Source organism: Cyanistes caeruleus, chromosome 10 (genome assembly GCF_971803275.1).
Source record: "Cyanistes caeruleus chromosome 10, bCyaCae1.hap1.1, whole genome shotgun sequence".
In the NCBI taxonomy this organism is placed as follows: domain Eukaryota; kingdom Metazoa; phylum Chordata; class Aves; order Passeriformes; family Paridae; genus Cyanistes; species Cyanistes caeruleus.
The window spans coordinates 2,509,530-2,528,402 of NC_141710.1; the positions used below are offsets into that span (position 1 = coordinate 2,509,530).

An 18,873-nucleotide genomic window follows, 5' to 3' on the forward strand; every position below is an offset into this window, starting at 1 on the left:
TGGCCTGCTGGAGTCTGGGGCTCTTCTCCCAGTGCTGGACTCTCCTGGACTGCCAATGAGACTGAGTCACTGTGTCCTCAGATCAGTCCCTGCCTGCCTTCCAGAGGCTCTGGGCTCAAATTCAATCATCTTTGAAAACACCAGTGAAGTGCAAAGGTATAACAGTTTGCTTGTTTCTCTCATCTACGCAATCTATTCACTTAGAAATGAAGATACGTTTAATTAAAGGCATTATGAATCTTATATTGTCTATAATTGCTATAACTGTCTATAAATTGCTCAATCTGAGTGATGCATGCTTCACAAAGAAAATAGAAATCTATTAAAAAATTATTATCCTGTTTTTACTTTGGGCATAAATCATCCCAAAGTGCTCTTTGGGAAGTCACAGAGAATGACACATCTGTGACACTTTTGATGGGGGCATTTCCTTGTGCTTTGTGTTTGTGAGGAGGCATTTGTGTTTACTGTAGGGCTAATAAAGGCTTATAGTGTCTTCAATTATTCATTTTTATAAGCACTTTTTCTCCTGACTTGAGCAGTCAAAACCACATTGTCACTGGTTTTAGCAGTAAATTGTCGGGTTTTTTCCTGCAATCAAATGACTTTGCCTCCACTTTGCCTCTCTTCCACATGAAAAACAATGGTGGTTACTCAGCCATCCCATTTTATGTATTTCTGGCTTTGGAAAGCACCTTTCTTTGGAAAGGCATTCCGGCATCCAGCTGACCCAGCAGCCCTTGTGTCTGCAGCACCTTGCCTTGTGGCTGCCAGGAGCGTCAGTGCCAGCTGGACAAGCACATCTGGCAGCTGGGAGCAGGCTGGGGGCCTCAACACCCTGTCCCAGCAGATGTGAGAAACTGGAGGAGCTCGGGAGGACTGACAGGACGTATTCAGGCTGTGGTGCTGGCTGTGGTAGGCTGTGGTCAGCAGCCTGCTGAGAGCTTGCTCCTTCATGCTTGCAGCTTGGCCTGGCAGAGCTATGACCTGATGTTTTAAAAATCCTTTACAAACACACACACACAAAACTTGTGCTGGTTTGTGCCAGTGCCCCTGAGCTGGAGTTCAGCCATGGCTGGGTGCCAAGGACCCTTTGCTCCAGGCACACGGCAGCTGTGAGACCCTTAGTGCTGCTCACTGGGGCTGGAGACAGCTTCCATGCTCACATGGCAGTCCTGGAGGACCTGGACACCAAACCCACGGGCAAAGCAGATGTCCTGAGCTCTCCTGCCATTGCATTCCTGCCCCTGTTGTGCCCTGGCTGCCCCCTGGCAGGATGGGTACCCTGGCTGTGAGCCTTGGGGTGCCCTGGTGTGCTGGGCTCAGATCCTGACTCCTTAGCATCGCTGGAGTCTCCTCCTGCAAAAGCTGTAGAGCTAGACAGGCAGGTGGGAGTGAAAGCACTTCTGTATAAAACACATTTTCTGGTACCCCTTTATAGGTTTTTAATGTGATTCGCATGTCCCTGCCTGGCCCATCGCCCACAGCCAGCCCTTCCTCCTGCTCCTCAGTGCGCTGTTTTCTGTGGATTGGGTTCAACTGGATAACTTCATCTCCTTTGTATTTCTAATCCCTACGAGGGTGGTGTCTTTAACAAAGACTATTCCTTCTCATTGCTTTGGCAAAGCAAGCAGCAGCTCCCTGCTGTGTCTCTGCTCAGCTGACACAGAGGTTCTCTGAATAGCAAAGAGAGAAAACAAAAAGAAACAGCTTAGATGCTTTCTTTTTCCAGGCAGCTACACATATCCACCTCATGATACACATATCCACCTCATGGAAAATTCCCCCCAGTGCTTTAGATTTTTCCTTTTCATGTGCCTGCATCCACAAGGCTCTGCCTGTGAAACACACTGCTGGCTTATAGATGGAGATGGGGACATCAGAGAGTGTCTGACAGGAGGAGAGGAGTGAGAAAGGGCCTTTTTCCCCCCACAGCCAAAGAGGAAAGAGAAAGGAAATTCAGAGAATCCAAATTAGATATGGTATAGGTATTCCTCATGAGAAAACACCCCAGGGCCTGCAGTCTGGGACAGCAGTGGGCAAGTGGTTCAGATAAAAAGTAATTTAATTCCTATATGAGCTCAAGCCATTCCTGTGCTTGATCAAGGCTGCAGACTGGAGGCAGAAATGGCATTGCCTCAATTTCCCCCAGAAGGGCAGGGCAGCGGTGCCCGGTGACCCCTTTCATCCCACTGGCTCTCTCAGCAGAGAAACCCTTGGGCAAACTTCCCACCAGTGCCTTTGGAGGGACTGCTGGTGGCATGTGGGCTGTGACACCTCACCTGCCCCGTGTGGCTGTGCAGCTCTGATCTGCCTTCCCAAAACACAGCATCACTGATCCCCGACTGTGCCAGTGCCACCGTTCTCCCTGCTGGCTTTCTGGGGGCATGTGCAGCAGCACGGGACAAAATCCAGCTCCTGAACCCCTCTGTTTGTTTGTTTGTTGTCTCCTGGCTTGCTCTCTGCAAATATTTGTATGCAGCTGAACCAGAAATAATTGCTCCCAGCTCTGCCATGGGGGTTTGTGATGAGCCTGCGAGTGCCAGAGTGTGTGTGCCGGAGATAATCCGGGTGCTTTTGTGCTCAGTGGCTCTGGCATCTCTCACTGCATCGCTTTTGTCTCTGGGTTCTGTTTGTCTCCCACTCCCCCCGCAGTGCATGGTGCCTTTCCTGATACCTCTGAAAATAATTGACTTCATGTCTTGGTCATTTTTTTGTATTTGTTTCTGGAAAGTAGGAAAGCAGCATCTCTGCGTGTGTCCCCCGGTGACTGCTGCTCACACAGCGTGTGTCTTTATGGTTCAATTAAAAATGTTATGACAATTCCCCAGCAGAGCCTGCCACCATCCTGGCAAAGCATTTGCTACCTTGGTACCATTTTCCAGTTTGTGAGTGCAAGGTATTATAGCAGCCCTTCCCTCTGAGACAGCACGCTCTGGTTGCCCTGCAATGACTCCAAAAATCAGTGTTTCTGACAATCTGAAATAGAGACAAAATGTAACCCCAAGGACGTTGCTAAAGCGTTTCTCCAAGACTGAGATTGCCTGGTTTTTGAAGAGGAATAAATACAACTAAATTAACCACAAAGTTCTTCTCCCAACAGACTTCCACTGCCTCACCTGGGACACAGGGTTCTCCTTGGCCGTATAGGTCTAAAAGCTTTGGCTCTCCTGCTTCCCAGAGCAGCTTTGTCACCTGCAGGAAGGTTTCATGCATGCTTATCAAAGGGGAGCATTGGCCATGTTGCATTGCTCAGAAGAAACAGTCTTCTGTCCCTGGCCTGATAACTTTACCCAGCTTCTCTCCATCACTTTGTTACTCTTGTTTCTGACACAGTTCAGCCAGTGTTTGCTTTTTCCTGACCTTCTGCACATTCCATTTGTTATTTGTGGCCAGTTCTGGGCATGCCATGAACCTGGCAGCACTGGAATCACATTTTCCACTGCTAGTGTCAGAAGGCAGCATAAACCAACCTGTATGGCCAAAGATGGGGCTCTGGTGCAGACCTTATGCATGATGAGATTTACTAGAGGTGGAAAAGGAGGCCCTGATGACAAGAGGTAGGAAAGGAGCATGGGTGGGAAGCTGGCTCAGCTGCAGCTCCTCTCCAGCAGCAGTGCTGAGGCTGCACAGGGCCCAGCCTCAGGTGCAGGAACCCTCTGTGCTGCTGTTCCTCTCTGGAGCAGTTCAGCACTCACAGCCCCGGTGAGACAGTGGCAGTGCAGAAACCTCTGCTGTGGTTTGCTCTCAGTATTGCTCACCTCTTCTCCCTGTCTGGGCTGTCAGTTCTTCTGCAGCCTCTCTTGCTCCTGAGTTGGGAACGTGCTTCCCCCAGAATCTCCTTTATGCAGAGAAGCCAGAGAGTGAGCAGCTGCAGCAGAGATGTTGCATTTCATGGCAAAACCTCTTCCCAGTGAGCCTGGTTTTGTAGGCAGAGGCCTCTGGCTGACCCCTTGCAATGGATGGGACTTTACCCACAGTCATCACTCAGCTACCCTGTTCTCTAAGAGGGTTGTTAAGATGCTGCTGTTGGGTTTTAAACCAGAAGCAGTCCTTCAGAAGCCTTATGAAGTTTTGGTTGTGTTTTTCTATTGCTTATCAGCAGATCAGTGCCTTGCTTATATTACCCTAAGGTTTATGGTGTCCCTCCTGCCTGTGGAAGGGCTGAGGCATGGGGTGCAGTCCAAGTGGCTGTTTCCTAAAGCAGTGCCTTCCTAAGAGCACAGAGAGATCTTAGGATGGGATGAGGTTGGTTGTTTTTACCCCTGGAGGAAAGCAGCTGAAGCTTCCAGTGTGGAAAAGCATCTGCTGCCTGCCTCACCACCAAATACAAGCTCTCACCCTAAGCATAGGGAAATGTTTGTTTTGCATACTTGTTTAGCTCTGAACACAGGCAAGCGTTGTCATCCTTTGATTTTTCTTAGAAAAGGAGCCAGCTCTGTTGTCTCTCACTTTTCTTTGAGATCATTCACTTTAATCATTCCCTCAGGTGATATCAGGCACCTTGCACACATGGCAGCTCTGCTCCCAGCTTGGCCCTGCTCTGGCCTCCCTTTATTCCCACTGTCTCCGCGCTCCTTCTGACCATCTCCTGCCTTTTTGCTTGGTGTGGATTGTGCAGGAAGCATTTCCTCAGAGCTCCTATTTCTGCCCCCTGTGGTTTCCATGCTGCTCTGCTGTGATATTGCCCTGCTTTCCCACACAGCCCCACTCCTTCTTGTGCTGTGCACGCTGCCCTATTCCAGCTGTGGCTTTCTGTATTTCAGCAGGAATATTCTGGCAATCTCTTCTTTTAAATTTCTGAACTGCACCCCAAATGAAGAATTCCCCTGTCTTTCAGAAGAGAAAGTACAATTTGAATGGTTTTGTGCTGTAAAAGGCTATAAAAGCCTCTTCACAAATTTCCTGCTCCTAGTTTTTCTTTTAAATCCAAGATTTTTCGAAGTTTGATGCAGTATCTTTAAAATCTGTGAGGCACACAATGATAAGCTTCTTACTCTTCTCCATTTAACTTTTGAGCCTCTGATTTAGACATATTAAATAAAAAATGTGGCTTTTATTCATCTCCCCTTTCAGGTTCCCTTTGCCTCCTTAAAAAGCTGAAGTTTTTGCTTGAATCTTTTTCAACTGCCACAAGTATTTTGGGGAAGCTGAGGTAGATTAGATTTTATAGCCACTCTCTTCCACATTCCATACCTTCTTTTCCCACCTGTTGCCATGTGCCTCACTTTTTGCCCCCTGCAGCATTGTGATCTCTAGGAAGGACTTTGCAATGTGATTTGGACAAGTCACTGATATAATGTAGGGAAAGATTTGCATCTTTCTCAGTTTGCAGCTGCTGAGATAACAACAGATGCTCTAAACCCAAACCACCTTTCAACTGGAGCCTTCTGGCATTTGTAATCCCAGTCCTTTTCGGATGGGGAGCTCAGGCTCCTTGTGCAGCTCTGTGCACAGGGATCTGTGCTGAGCCTGGCCCTGCCCTGGGCTCCTGGCAGGGAATGTTCACACCTGAGGGAATGGGGCCAGGGCTGCAGGTGGCCCTCTGCCAACACAGTCAAAGCAGACCTGGGAAAAGCTTCACTTCTCCTTTAAGGAAGATGCTGTGGAGGCCAGCTCCCTCTTCCCAGGCACACACATGGAGGGGGCTCTGGTGCTCATCCCTGTGCTGCATGGCAAGGGCTGGTGGCCACACATCTTCCCTTTGGAGACATTTGGCTTTGACAGCCCTGCAGTAAACCAGGGCCAAATCTGCTGCCAGAGGTCAGTGAGGGATCCACCCTGCCACCATGGAAACAGGAAATGGTAAGAGGCTAAGCTTTTTTTTGGAGCTCAGTTGCCCATTGAGAAAGTGAGGAGTTATTTGTTGCTCTTATCTAACAGTGAGACTTTGCTTCCCGTGTTATTGTAGGTAAATGCAGAAGTCGTTTCTGCAAGGTCTTTTCTCACTTCACAGCTTCTCCTTCACACACTGTTGTGTCAAAGTTCTCCAGGCACACCTGGTTCTGTAGCTGTGTCTTGAGGAGATGCCAGAGATGTGGGCTGAGGGGGGCAGGGCTAACCCCCGTTTGGAGCTGTGGGGTTTGGGGATTTGCAGCTGGTGTCTGTGCACAAACAGATGGAAGGCTGAAGCTCCAGAGCAGGCAGTGCCTGTGAAAAGCCTCACGGGCATTGATGGGCATGTGGAGGGGCAGAGCCTGGGCTGGGCAGCACATCTCAGGGTGCTGGCACCCAGGGAGTGGGTGTTGTGCACCCAGAAGGATGAGCCACTCCTGCACTGTGCAGCTGAAAGGACACCCTTGGGGGCTGCAGTAACCAGGCTTGCTCTGAGCTTTTATTTCATTAAGTGTTAAGAAACATGTATTTGATCATCTTCTCTGGCATGGGGGAATTCTAAGCAAATAGATTTGGTGACACTTAGAATTCTTAGAAAATGTGCTGAAGGGTGCAGGAGAGGGGAGGGCTGTGTTCCCTGTGCTCTGAGCTGGGCAGGCTGCAAGGCCACATGATCTGCCCCCTCCTTTAATCAGTTAATCACAGCACTACCTTTAGAGGGAAAACCTCCTGAAGACCTCCTGGGAGGATTGGTGAGGAGCCTTTGTTCACTGAGCACTGCAAATATTCTGGCATTTCCTGCCCACATCACTGCTTGCCTCTCTCCACCTTTTGGACTCGCAAGCCACCTCCCTGGCAGGAGATAAATCATCCTTGGAATGGCAGCCCCCAGATCTGGGTGAATTGCTGAGCAGATCATAAGGGCACCACAGCCATGGGGGTGATGGCTCTCGTGGAACCCCTGCCATCCCTTCCCTTGCCCTGGGGCTGTCTCCACACAAGTCCCTGGGGAAGGGTGTGCTGCCTTTGCTGCCACCTTGTCCTCAGGAGCAGGAGGAGAGGACTTGGCCTGCAGCTTGTGTACTTCCTCATCAGCTGTACAAGTGTGAAAACAATGGAGAGCAGGAACTCAGAGGATGCTGAACCTCTGAGCTGGCTGTGAAGTGCTCACGCCTGTGCCTGAGCCTGGAGAGTCACTGCTTCCCACCACCTGTGTCACTGACAGAAAGTGTGTCACACACTCTGCCCATGCCTGGATGGAAATGGGATTTTCTGAGCTTGACACAGGCTAAGAGGAAGCAGTGAAAGCAGTCTGGCAGGGAAAGCATGGGCAAGAGGCTGCAAGGGGCAGGGGAGGCCTTGCTGAGGAGCCTGCAGCTCCAGAAATGCTCCAGAAAGCCATGATCACAGCCAGGCAGGCATCAAAATAACATGTGGAAAGGTTACGTGGCATGGAGACAGAATCAAGTCAGAAGCAGTTCAGGATCCAATGGGAGCAAGTAAAAGAAGAGCTCAAGTGTTGGAGATATGAGAAAGGCACCTTGCAAGACAGTGTGGGCATGGGGGCTGGAGTGTTCCTCCTTACAAGTGGGAAAATATGGGAAAAGAAAGAGGGGAAGGCTGCTGTCATACCTATAAGAGCTAAGTGTTAAATGCATGAAAAACAAAATCGTGGTGGCATTAAAAATAAGATATATCAAGAGAGCATGGGCCCAGCAGACAGCACTTAAAACTTGTGAAAGAAAACGGTTATAGCAACTGTGAAGAAATATGATTCTACACACCCAAATGATGGCAGAGGAGTCGGGTTCTTGTTGGCACTACAGAAGATCAAGGTAACTGGGGTCAGTCTTGCAGAAAGCAGTGGGTGAGACAGAGACTGTTTTAGAACAGGCTGAAGTTTCTCTGATACACCATTTGTGCTTCAGCGACTGGAAAGGGAAACGGGTTAGGAAGTGAGCAGGGAATGGAAAATGTTTGCCATTTTCCTCAACTTTAGAAAGTTTCCTCTTAGCTTTGTGAGGAAGGAAAGCAGTGAAATTACAGTGAAAGCAGCAGCAGTCACCCAGACGTGTGCAGGGTGAGAGGTTTCTGCATTCCTCATCAGGCTGGGAAGGAGGTGACAGTTTTAAATCAGTGCTAAGAGGAGAGAGCATGTTTTTATTTTCCACACTGCATTTAAACCTCCTGCATCAGGCAGTCCCTCCTCTGTCTGAAGAGGTGCATCCATATTGTGAAAAGGGGACACAGGGCACATCCTCACCCTGCCACGGGCCTGGCAGAGCTGAGCTGCGAGCGAGGGGATGAGGAGCAGAGGGTTGGTGCCTCCAAGCTGGGTGTGCAGCTGTGCTGTACAGCAGGGCAGGGGTGGCACCCTGGCTGTGCTTTGAACACAACCCTGCATGCCTAGGGACTGTCAAGGCTGTGAGCTGGAGACCTCTTTGTGTCAGGCACTTTGAACAGGTACCTTCTAAGGCAGGAAGGTTGCAGCTGAGCTCTTTGAGTGTTCTGTATAAAAGCAGCGAGGTGTTTGGGAGGTACCCCTCAAACACCTCCACAACAAACCACAGCAAATGGCATGGGCAGGGTGGCCTTAGGAGGAAGGAGCACTGCCTCCCAAATGTTTTGCTTGTGACTGTAGTTTTGCAGTTAAACGTATCAGTCAGTATAAATCACTGTCTGAAATTAGTGTACATGCGTTATCAACCGGTGGCATCTTTGTTTTCCCTGACTCCTTATTTATCTGGAATCTCAAGGTCAGAGAAGAATCCTGCGTGTGTTTTCCTTCAGCAGCATAAACATCACCTCTCTCTTGCCTCATCTGCGTGCTTCCCAGTGGGCTGCAGGTCCCAGGGTAATTCTGGTACTTTCTGGAATAGTGTGCTGTACCATAAGTGCTCTGGTGCCAGTGGGCATCCTGCAGAGCAGGGCTGGCCATCAGCACAGTTCCACAGCAGCAGCCAGAGCTCTCCTCTGACCCCTGAATCCTGTACCAGCTCGGGGAGTGGTCCCTCCTGGTGCCTGAAAGATGAGGCAGGACCAAGGCACAGGTAGCCTGGCCATCAGAGCCTGCACTTTGCAGGACTGATGCCTAAAGTGTTTGCTTTGATATTTCCAGATTCTGCACTGCCTTAGTGTGTGACTCTGAGCTCCACAGAACGTGGTAGCAAGTTCTCCTCACAGCTCAGGCAGACACTACAATCCTTTCCCAGCCCCAGAACCAAGGGCACCGCTGCAGCTCCAGGCCCAAGAGGTGCAAACAGCAGGAAATTGAGGAGAGCAACCTGGGAGGATGGGACTGCAAACCTGGAGCTGGAATTGCACAATTAACCCCAGGATGGAAATGGAGCACAACTCATAAAAGTGTGAGAACTCATGAAACACCATCTTGGGTCCATCCTGGCTCCATCCTGGCTCCATCCTGGGCCCATCCTGGTCCATCCTGGCTCCATCCTGGCTCCATCCTGGGCCCATCCTGGCTCCATCCTGGTCCATCCTGGCTCCATCCTGGCTCCATCCTGGCTCCATCCTGGGCCCATCCTGGTCCATCCTGGCTCCATCCTGGCTCCATCCTGGCTCCATCCTGGTCCATCCTGGCTCCATCCTGGCTCCATCCTGGCTCCATCCTGGCTCCATCCTGGCTCCATCCTGGTTCATCCTGGCTCCATCCTGGTCCATCCTGGCTCCATCCTGGCTCCATCCTGGTCCATCCTGGGCCCATCCTGGCTCCATCCTGGCTCCATCCTGGCTCCATCCTGGGCCCATCCTGGCTCCATCCTGGCTCCATCCTGGCTCCATCCTGGGTGTATCCTCAGCCAGGCTCTTGCACTGCCCAGGGTGTATCCTTTGAAGGCTTTTAATAAATCCCCACTTTATTCCTTTAACTCTGGCCAGTCTGTTCCAGGGAACCTCTCTGGGCACCAGGACAGTAGGAAGAGGGAAGGTTTTTTTGATCCTGGCCCACAGGTGTAACCAGTATAACCTAGAGTTCCAATATTTTATTTTGGTTACTTTGACAAGTTATGCTGCTGAAGTTTCACAAGGAAGTGCTGGGCCTGTCCTGCACTGTATGCATGGCATGAGTGGAGCCACACTTCCAACAACAGGGCTAAAAATCTATCTGTATCTGCTGCTTTTGTTATTTTGTTTTTGCACCTTTTCTTTCCTTTTTTTTTTTCAATGAGAAACCAGCATTCACCTATACTAGTGATCATGGTGAAGGACAGCAATTTTAATTTAATTTAATTTAAATTAAATTAAAATTTAATTTAATTTTCAAGACAGAAAACTTCAATTATCCTTGTCATACAAGTGGCAGTGGCCATGGAGTGTTCTGACACACAGGAGCCATTTGGTGGCCAGGCACTGGAGCAGTGACAGACTTTTACTCTGAGAGTATTTTGGAAGTCACTCCCAAAAAAGTGCTTCTTGAGGTTAAATTATAGCAATGGACTGACAAACGTTCCTGACAACCAACCTCCATGCTATGCTTCTAGCAGAGGAAATTCTAGATAATTTATTAAATCACAAAGCTGTGGGGGTCAGGGTGAGCACGGTGCCAGTCCTCAGTTTGTCACATTTGGAGTAAATTTTGCTGTGATTCTGCCAATGCAACCAAGCTTCACAAGAATTGTCATTCCTGGAAAGTGCTTTTCCAGGCACTGCTGAAGTAGGTGCTGTGTGAGCTCTTTCTAGGCCTGTTTTGGACATAGTTTAAAAAGTCAGCACAGTAGATAGCTGCATCCTGTTGGATACCTTGCCTCCCCTATTGTCTTTTCTCACACAAGGATTCAAAGCTTGGGCACAGGACGTGCTGTAATCAGCATTTATGGCTCCCTTACAATAACCTCCTCTGGCACTTCTTGAGGAAACCAACATCAAGACTGAACATAAAATAATTTTATTTGTTGATCTTAAAAATCCCCTGAATAGCAGGCTCCAGAATTAGGAGGAAGTACGCTTGAATTTCCAGTGAACTGTGACAAAATGACAAAAAAAACACCCCAGACAATTCTCTGGAAATCTTAAAAATGCAGAATCTGCACATTGCTTTGTTAAGCAACATCTTTCTGGGACTATGGGGTGGAGCTTCTTGCCCACAGGAGTGTGGGTCAACGGGATAAGGGCTTTAAAATCTATCCCTGGACTTCCACATTGGTGACTTGAAAGTGCAGTTATTTATTTTGCATACCTCAGGATGATGAGTTCAGCACCTGAAGGTGTAGAGTGTATGAAGGATTCAGGTACATGTATGATAATAAAACTATACTCAGGAGAACCAAGGGGAAATTGCAAACTTAATGTGAGTGATGCATGGCAAAAATATCCTGCTGCCTCCCTGCTAGGGGTGGTGGAAAGCACAGGATTGCTCAACATCAGGTAACTGATTACTGCAGGAGGAAATGTTACACTTCCATCAATTCTGGATTTAGAGGAAAGAAGGGGTAATGTGAAGTTTGTAGAAGCAGGCAGGGATGGTGTGTATTTGGACATGAATTGGCTTATCATGAGCTCACTAAAAAGGAAGGTAAACAATAATTTCTTAATTTTTGCCTAATACATGCTTTACCCTCAGCCCTGGAGCTAGACAGCTCCATCAGTCAGGTGAGAACCCTGCAGAAGTGTGGATGGAGCCTGTGCAAGGCCCCCATCGCTGGCTCTCTTTGCCAGGGACAGGCAGGAGCTGTGAGAAGTGACACCCTTGGTGAGCACAGCCCAAAATCACTGGTCCAACCCAGCCCCTGCACACACTGGGGTCACAGAGTGGCCACAAAAACACTCCACGGCCCAGAGGACACTGAAAATGGGGGTTTCTGTCGAGATCACCTTTCTCTGTTCAGTGTGTGCTGAGTTTTGATGCGTCTTTAAAGATTTCCTAGACTTACTGGGCTGAGTTCAGCCCAGATAAGCTCCTAATTCTGCAGCTCCACACAAACACACAACAGACAGGGTATGAAATAGAGAGTCCAGACACACTGTTTCTTAATTCTGGGCTGGGCTGGAACATCTCTGTAGGAGATGTTGCATCTGTCAAGGATTCTGAGGATGTCCTGATGAGAACTGCTTTAAAATGTTTTCTTGAATTTATTTTTCCAATTAACTAACCTTTTGCTGGTTGTTTTGAGTGGAGTTTTGTTTTTTTTCTCTAACAAATGTAAGAAAAATATTTTTATTAAATTCTATCAATGAAAGCACTTTGAATTGAGTGGTTTTCATGTTGGAGTTTTTGGTTTTCATTAAAATGTTCTGTTACCACTAATGGCAGGTGCTGACCAGAGTGGCTGAAGTTTTTTTCTCGTGGTCTGACTCTGGACTGCCTTGTAATGAAATGGTTTATTGTGCACAGTCTAATTGCTATAGACTGACAATCTGGATGACTCAGCCACTCTCAGAATATTCCTGGCTCACAGTATTCCTCTGCACAACAAAAGAAAGACCCTGCACAACTTCAGGGCACTGTGACCATGTCAGATGTGCTTTTATCTTTGACCTGTGATGGTTTAGTAGAAAGAGGAGAGGGGAGGAGAGGTTTTGGTGTGTTACTGTTTCAGGACTGTGCAGTTCACATTCATGGGGAAGGCAGTTGCCTCCCCAGTCACTCCTTTCCCCACCCCTACCCCCCAGAAAAATGAAAATAAAAGTGCCAAAACACACACCCAAACACTTCAGAGACCCCAGAGAGTGAGAGACTGGGGCCTGTGGAAGCTCTTCACTCAAGTGCAAAGTCTGGCAGATCTGGGCTGACTTCGCAGAGAAGCAAACTGCCACTCTCAGAGAGGCAAGGGGGATAATCCAGAGCTAACTAAAGTCTGGATTACCATGAAGTAAGCAAAATTTTGGGACTGTCTTCTACCAGGAGAGCTGATGGTTGTGTCTCGGCTGTGACAGCCGCACTCTGCATCGGCAGAGGGAAGGGCAGCTCTTCTGTAGGCAGGAAATCTTTCAGGGATGGGCACTGGCCTCTGATGACCCCCAGGAATGAACACTGACCATGGGCTGCCTGCAGTCAACTGCACTCTTCCTGCCAGCCTGAAAAAACAAGCATCCAGGAGAAAGAAATGAGACTCTGCACAAGGGCTCCTCTTGCCCAAGAGCCTGGGCTGCGGAACTCTGTCCTTGTCCAAGGAAATTTCTCTTGCTCATCTCTTGACCAGACTGTTGGCTGTGCTCCAAGAAAAACCTCCTCCTCCTCCTCCAGAGCACTGATGGGGCTGCAGCAGCCTTACCTCCAGGAAATGAGTTAGTGAAAAATTCCCAGTACTCCCTTTCTGCTTGTACAGCTTCACTTCAGCTGGGAAATCCCAGCTGCCTCCTCCTGCTGCTGCCTTAGTAGGTTATGGCTCACAGGGTAGGTGACACTGGACTTTCTTCCAGAATTAGGACATTGCCTTAGATGTTCAGATGATCATTTGAGGATGTTTCAGTTACATTCTGAACTGAACCAGTCTACAAATTGGTCTTTGGAAGACAGCAGGTTCTGTGGCAATAGCACGGGCCTCAAGTTCCCCCCATGAAGATGTTGTGTAACCTCTGTGATTCTGCAGAAAAGGATTTCCTTATTTTCTTTGTAGAAAGGCTAACAGGCCACCCCCCTTTTCTTTTTTTCTAACCGTGATCAAGATAATGTGCAGGGGTTGGGGGAAAAGCGTCACTCATAATCTGATTCTGCTAAGCTTAAAAGTATATGACTTCTCTTACCTAAATAACTCTTGGTGCCATTTTCTTCCCCACTCTTTTCAAAGAGCTGAAGACATCAGCAATGTACATAATCATGGATGATGGTTGCAGGAGTCATTCTAGGTCTTCATTGTTCAGACTCCAATCTTCTCTACCATGTGAAGAAAACAAAGAAAATTCTACCCACAGTTTATTTTTAGCTTGGCTGGAGCATAACAGTGAAGGGAGTGGTGTGATTTTTCTCACTGGCATGTTGCTGTGCATCATGATCTGGCTTCAGAGCAACCTTCTCCAGTGCCAGCATGAGAGGAGGTGGGAGGTGAGTGGGGCTGGGTTACCTGTGTCTGTGCATTTGCTGTTCTGCCCCACTGCTGTAAAATAATAATCACAGCCCTGGGAGGTTATAAAACAGTGTACTTGGCGTTGTGCTGTGCCCAGAGCGCAGCGTGGGGCCCCTGAGGCAGAGGAGCAATGTGGTCATTCCCTGTGACCAAAATCCACATCTGAGAAAGCCCCAGATGCCGTGACCTGCCACACTGGGTTTCACTCATTCTGCAAAGATTCCAACGCCCTGCCAGGCCCTGGATTGCGCAAAGAATCCAGCCCCCTGCCAGGGCCTGGTAAATGCAGAGCCTGGGCAGAGCAAAGAGTGACTGCTGTGTTTAATGTGTGCTGTACTTGACTTCACACCTTTCCCCCTGCCCTCACCCCTCTGCTGTGTACACAGGCAAACCTGGGCTGCCCTGACAGGGAGCTGAGCACAAGGGCATCCCTGCTGAGCCACATCTCAGCTCGGGCTCTGGGCCCCTCTCCCTCCTCTGGCAGATGAGGGATGATGAGCTGCTGTGCCATCCTAAACTCTGTGCTTGTGCTGGTAAGAACTGGAGAGGAAGCTGTGGCCCACAAGCTGCTGGGATTTGTGCTGACCCGTTCATTTTCAGGCAGGATCCTAGCTTAGAGTGAAATACTGCTTTCTTCCATGGGAGGCAACTCAGTGACACAGAATTTTCCAGCCAAAAGATGGGATCTGCCTGTTTTAGTTTGGGCTGTGTGTAGACTTGCATTTGTAACGTCTGCAACTGAGATCTGAGACAATTGAACCTGCCTAATTGTTGCTGTGTGTATATGCTGCGTGTGTGCCAGCATGGGTTATGCATCCTCCCTTCTCCTTGCTCCTGCTGCCTGGGGAGTGCTGTTTCTGCCACACTTAAATGTGTCATATTTTTATTGAATAGCAACATCCCAACCGGAGAGATAAATACAACACAGGCATAATGAATCATGGGCTCTGTGGGCTTGCTCAGCCCCAGGAGGCTGGAGCAGGCCAAGGGATGAAACACCGTGGTCTAACTCTTGTTTTCTTCACTTTTGCCTGCTAAGTGCACCCATGGGAATTCAGAAAACAATATTCATCCTGCCTGTGCAAGAATCCAGGGATGCTAAAGAGGCCAGGAGAAAAGCATGTGCAAGGGTCAAGAGGGCTAAGTGGAATCATGCTCAACATCCCTGTCTGAGGAGGGGTCTGGCTGCTGCTGCTGCCTGGGGAGCCTGGCCAGGGGCTGGAGGACACTGATCTTACCAAAAAATCCTTGGTCGGGCTGAACATGAGCCTCTAACAACACTCCCACTATGAGAAAAATAAATGAAATGAAGAATACAGACAGAAGTGCAGCCACTTGCAGGCTTCAGGACAGATGTCAAAAGATAAGGCCTGGCTGGGGAAGAACCAGAGATGGGCAGCAAGGAAGAGTGGAGGACTTGGAAACATGACCTGTGAGGGTAGGAGGAATGACCTGGCATTGGTGAATCCAGAGGAATGAGGACCAGGGAGACCAGCTAAGCCTTTCAGTATATAAAAGACTACCACAGAGTAAGGCAGTAAATCGGCCTCCCACAGGGGATAGGAGAAAACTACAATAATATTTTTGAAAAGAAATTGAGAGGAACTTTCAAACTGCAGGATAAATAAGGACTGGAAAAGATACAGGTTGGCCTATCTCCACCATCAGTGTTTTTAAGACCAGGTTAGACAAACCTCTGTCAAGACTGCAGGGTTTGGAAGCAAGGAAGGACAACGTGGGGTGTTAAGATTAATTTCAGTGGCTTTTTCTGTTAGCTGGTTGCACTGTGCAGAAGTCAGAAGCTTCTGGAGAAGATTTCTGCCTTTGCACAGGGTGAAGGTATTCCTGCACATCCTGAGCATGGTGGGACTTCCCTGCAACTGCTCTGCCCAGCACGTGTGGTTTCCCTGCAGTTCAAGGACAGTCAGGTCAGGCAATCAAGGAGGTGGCGACTTTTTGTCATAAAGCTATTAGAGCTTTAAGCAAAGAGCTAAGAAATTGAAGATGTGGCAAAATATTTTTTCATGTAAAAGCCACTCAAACCCACCTTTATGGGTGTCTCGGTAAAGGAAGGAGCCTTTGAGGAAGATTCAGTTTAGAAGCCCCATAAAATCATTGTTCTCAAACTTCTAATATTAGCAGGCACAGAGCATAAATATTAATCACTTCATTGAGCAGCTGAGTGCTGCTCTGTGATGTTTCCAGCACTGCACAGCTAAGTGTGCTCCTTCCCCACTGATTCATGACTGGATGTCACACACACAGCCCGGAAAATCAGTAGTGCTGGGACACACGGCAGCAGCTGCCGATGCTGGGGGTGGTACAGGATGAACCTGAACTGGCCTGGGATGTGGCTGGGACAGGAGAAGAGCACGCTTGGACAAGAGCCACCTTTATATGCTGTTATTCTGACTCTGCCTGTCTCTTTAGAGTGACAAATCGAGCGGGGTGACTGTGACTCCCAGCCCTTTTCCCTGAAGTGCTTGCTCTGCAACATAGGAAAAAGTGACTTGGATGAAGATTCTGGTGCCAGCTTTGTTCTCCAGAAGGAAGCTCTGCTGGAAGGTAGGAGTCATGAGCCTGAAAAAGCCAGCAGTGCTCAACACAGCCCTCTGGAATTTGGATGCTCTCCCTCACTCCCCCTGTGGTCTCCTGTTGCTGCTTGCCTGGGGGCATGGCAAGGTGAGTGGGTGAGGTTCACCCTGCAGAGGCTCCTGGGCTCCAGCACATTGCTTTCGGTTATCTGCAGATTTTGTAAGAGTTTCCAAAGGTAGGGGAAGGGTTTTCTCCACCATGGGTGGTCCCTGTTCAGGTACCCTCATGATCTGAAACCCCTTTACAGTAAGAAGGGAGGGATGAGCAGTTTGTGAGTGTCTGTGTGGGTGTGGGTGTTGGGGAAGTGTTACAGAGGTTTGAGGATTTCTGTACTACCCAGGCAGGTGAAATTGTTAAATTGTGTTAAATTATGCTTCTTTCTGCACATAGCACAGCACAAGGGGAATCTGAGCTGGAGCCAAGCAGCAGTGAGAAGGGGACTTGTGCAAGAGGGGAGTGGGTAGAGGGAAGAGGCAGAAAGCAAGCCCCATGTTCCTGACCTGAAGCCCTGAAGAGGAGGGCGGGGGGCTTTTGTGCAGCTCCTCGCACTCACAGGCGGTACCTACCTCCACACGGTCTAAGTACAAAAAAACTGAGAAGATGCTGAGTGAAGGATCTCAGCCCAGGCTAAGACCTCTCTGAGCAAACATCCACATAAACATACCCCAATTAGTGGTAAGTGTGGGCTGGCCAGCTGCCCATCTCACTTATGTCCCTACTCAAGAGAGCCGCAGGAACTCATCTGCCTTCGGGTTCAGCACATATGCAAGGCTTAACCACCTTTTAAATGTCCTAAACCACTTTGTCTGTCCAGGAAAGAGTCTGTGTGCTGTGAACCCACAGCTTCAGCGCTCATGCTCCAAGCGCAGCACTCTCAGCCAAGGGTTCTGAAGGGCACGGGCTGTGTAAACCCACCCAAGACCTGAGTCCTGCACCTTCTCCAGGCAAGCAGGCTCTGCCTTCCTGATTCTCCAGGGCAGTGCATCAGACTGCTTGCAGGGAACATCCCATCCAGCCCCTCTGCATCCAGGGAGAGGCACCGGGAGACACCAAAGCCTCTCCCCATCAGCTCTTCCTCCAGCCCCCGGCTCAGACTGCTACCAGCCATAACGGGAGAACCTGGGGAGTGCACACGGTTGCAATGTGAACCTGGTGGCTATTTCTTTTCTGAGGGTTTATTTTGTAATACTTTATGTATCCTTGCAGGTGTTTCATGTTCTCTGGAGTTGGAAAGCCCTTGTGAAGACCTTGCTCCGTCTAGCCAGAGCAGAGAGGCACATTGTGCGAGGGAACATCATCTGCAGCCAAGCTGGGAGTAATGCACAGTGAGATGCTGATTTTGGACACAAACTTGCAGGATATAACCCCACATCATATGCTGACTCCTTTCAAGTTGGAAAAACATGGATGAACCCCAGAAACAGCTTGCTTGCTCTTTCCAGTTAAGCACTGGAAGCACTGCAGCCGAGACAGGCACAGTGGTACCGTGTCCTGCAGCCCCAGTGGGGACTGGCACTGATTTAAGCAGGGCACTTGTTCTGGCTTGCTTGGCCAGGGCTCAGAGTTTGAGCTTTTATGATCACAACAATCAGGTTGCCTTGCCTGGACCCTGATTAGTACATAGCTTGGCAAAACGTACCGCACGCACTGATCCCTGCTTGTGCTTTTGTTTGACAGAGAGGAGGCCAAAAGTAGTTTAAGGCTGTAGCCAGCCGCAGGCAGGCCGTAGCTATGTGCCCCATTTTCCAGCTGTGGCAACCCTGGGGGTGAAGGAGCTGGAGGAGCCATGGCCCGGAGGGCTCTCCCTGGGCACCACTGAAATAGGTGCTGGGGGAAGCTGCCTGCGGCTCGCTAATGAACTATTGATGGATCTGCGGCGTACATTCAAAATGAGCCCGGAGTGATGGGGTTAGATGGCAGCTCTGCCATCGCGGGGCTCTGCCCGTGTCCGTAACGGGCTACGATGGTGTTTTGTGCTTTTCCCCAGGGAGCAGGCGGGCAGGGCCGGCGCTGGGGCTGCCAGCGAGGCGCTGCGGGTGTGGGGTGTGTGTCCCGGCCGTGTGCGGCACCGAGCGAGCCCCCTGGGCTGGGGCTGCGCCCCGCTGCCCGGCGCCGCTCCCCGGGCGCACCCGGGCCGGGCCGGGGGGCGGCTCGGGGGCTGTCGCTGCCGGGCAGCCGCTCCTCCTCCCCGCAGCTGTGCCGTGAGGGGCGGAGGATGAGGAGGGCGAGGAGGATGCCCCGTGCCGAGGCAGCCGGGCTGGCGGCGCCTCCCCCGCGCGGCGGCCCCCGCCTCCCCCCGCCTCAGCGCCTTAAATGCCTCGGCCGCGGCGGCAACAAAGGCGGGCGGCGGCTGTGAGTGAGGGGCCGGCGGTGAGTGACCGAGAGCCGGTGGGGACTGAGGGGCTGCGCTGGGGGTGAGGGGCTG

At 49.9% G+C, this 18,873-nt stretch overlaps 1 protein-coding gene across 14 annotated transcripts in view; it reads left to right on the top strand.

Annotated features, from left to right (window-relative positions):
* The first annotated feature begins 18,569 nt into the window (after positions 1–18,569).
* Positions 18,570–18,873, top strand: part of ST6GAL1 (ST6 beta-galactoside alpha-2,6-sialyltransferase 1) — a 44,171-nt gene continuing 43,867 nt past the window's right edge. For 11 of the 14 annotated variants that reach the window (XM_086843698.1, XM_086843691.1, XM_086843696.1 and 8 more), the window contains exon 1: positions 18,570–18,818. The gene's annotated coding sequence lies outside the window, so the exon portion shown is untranslated. The remainder of the gene's footprint in view (positions 18,819–18,873) is intronic. The other 3 variants (XM_086843688.1, XM_086843690.1, XM_086843689.1) reach the window with 2 other exon arrangements.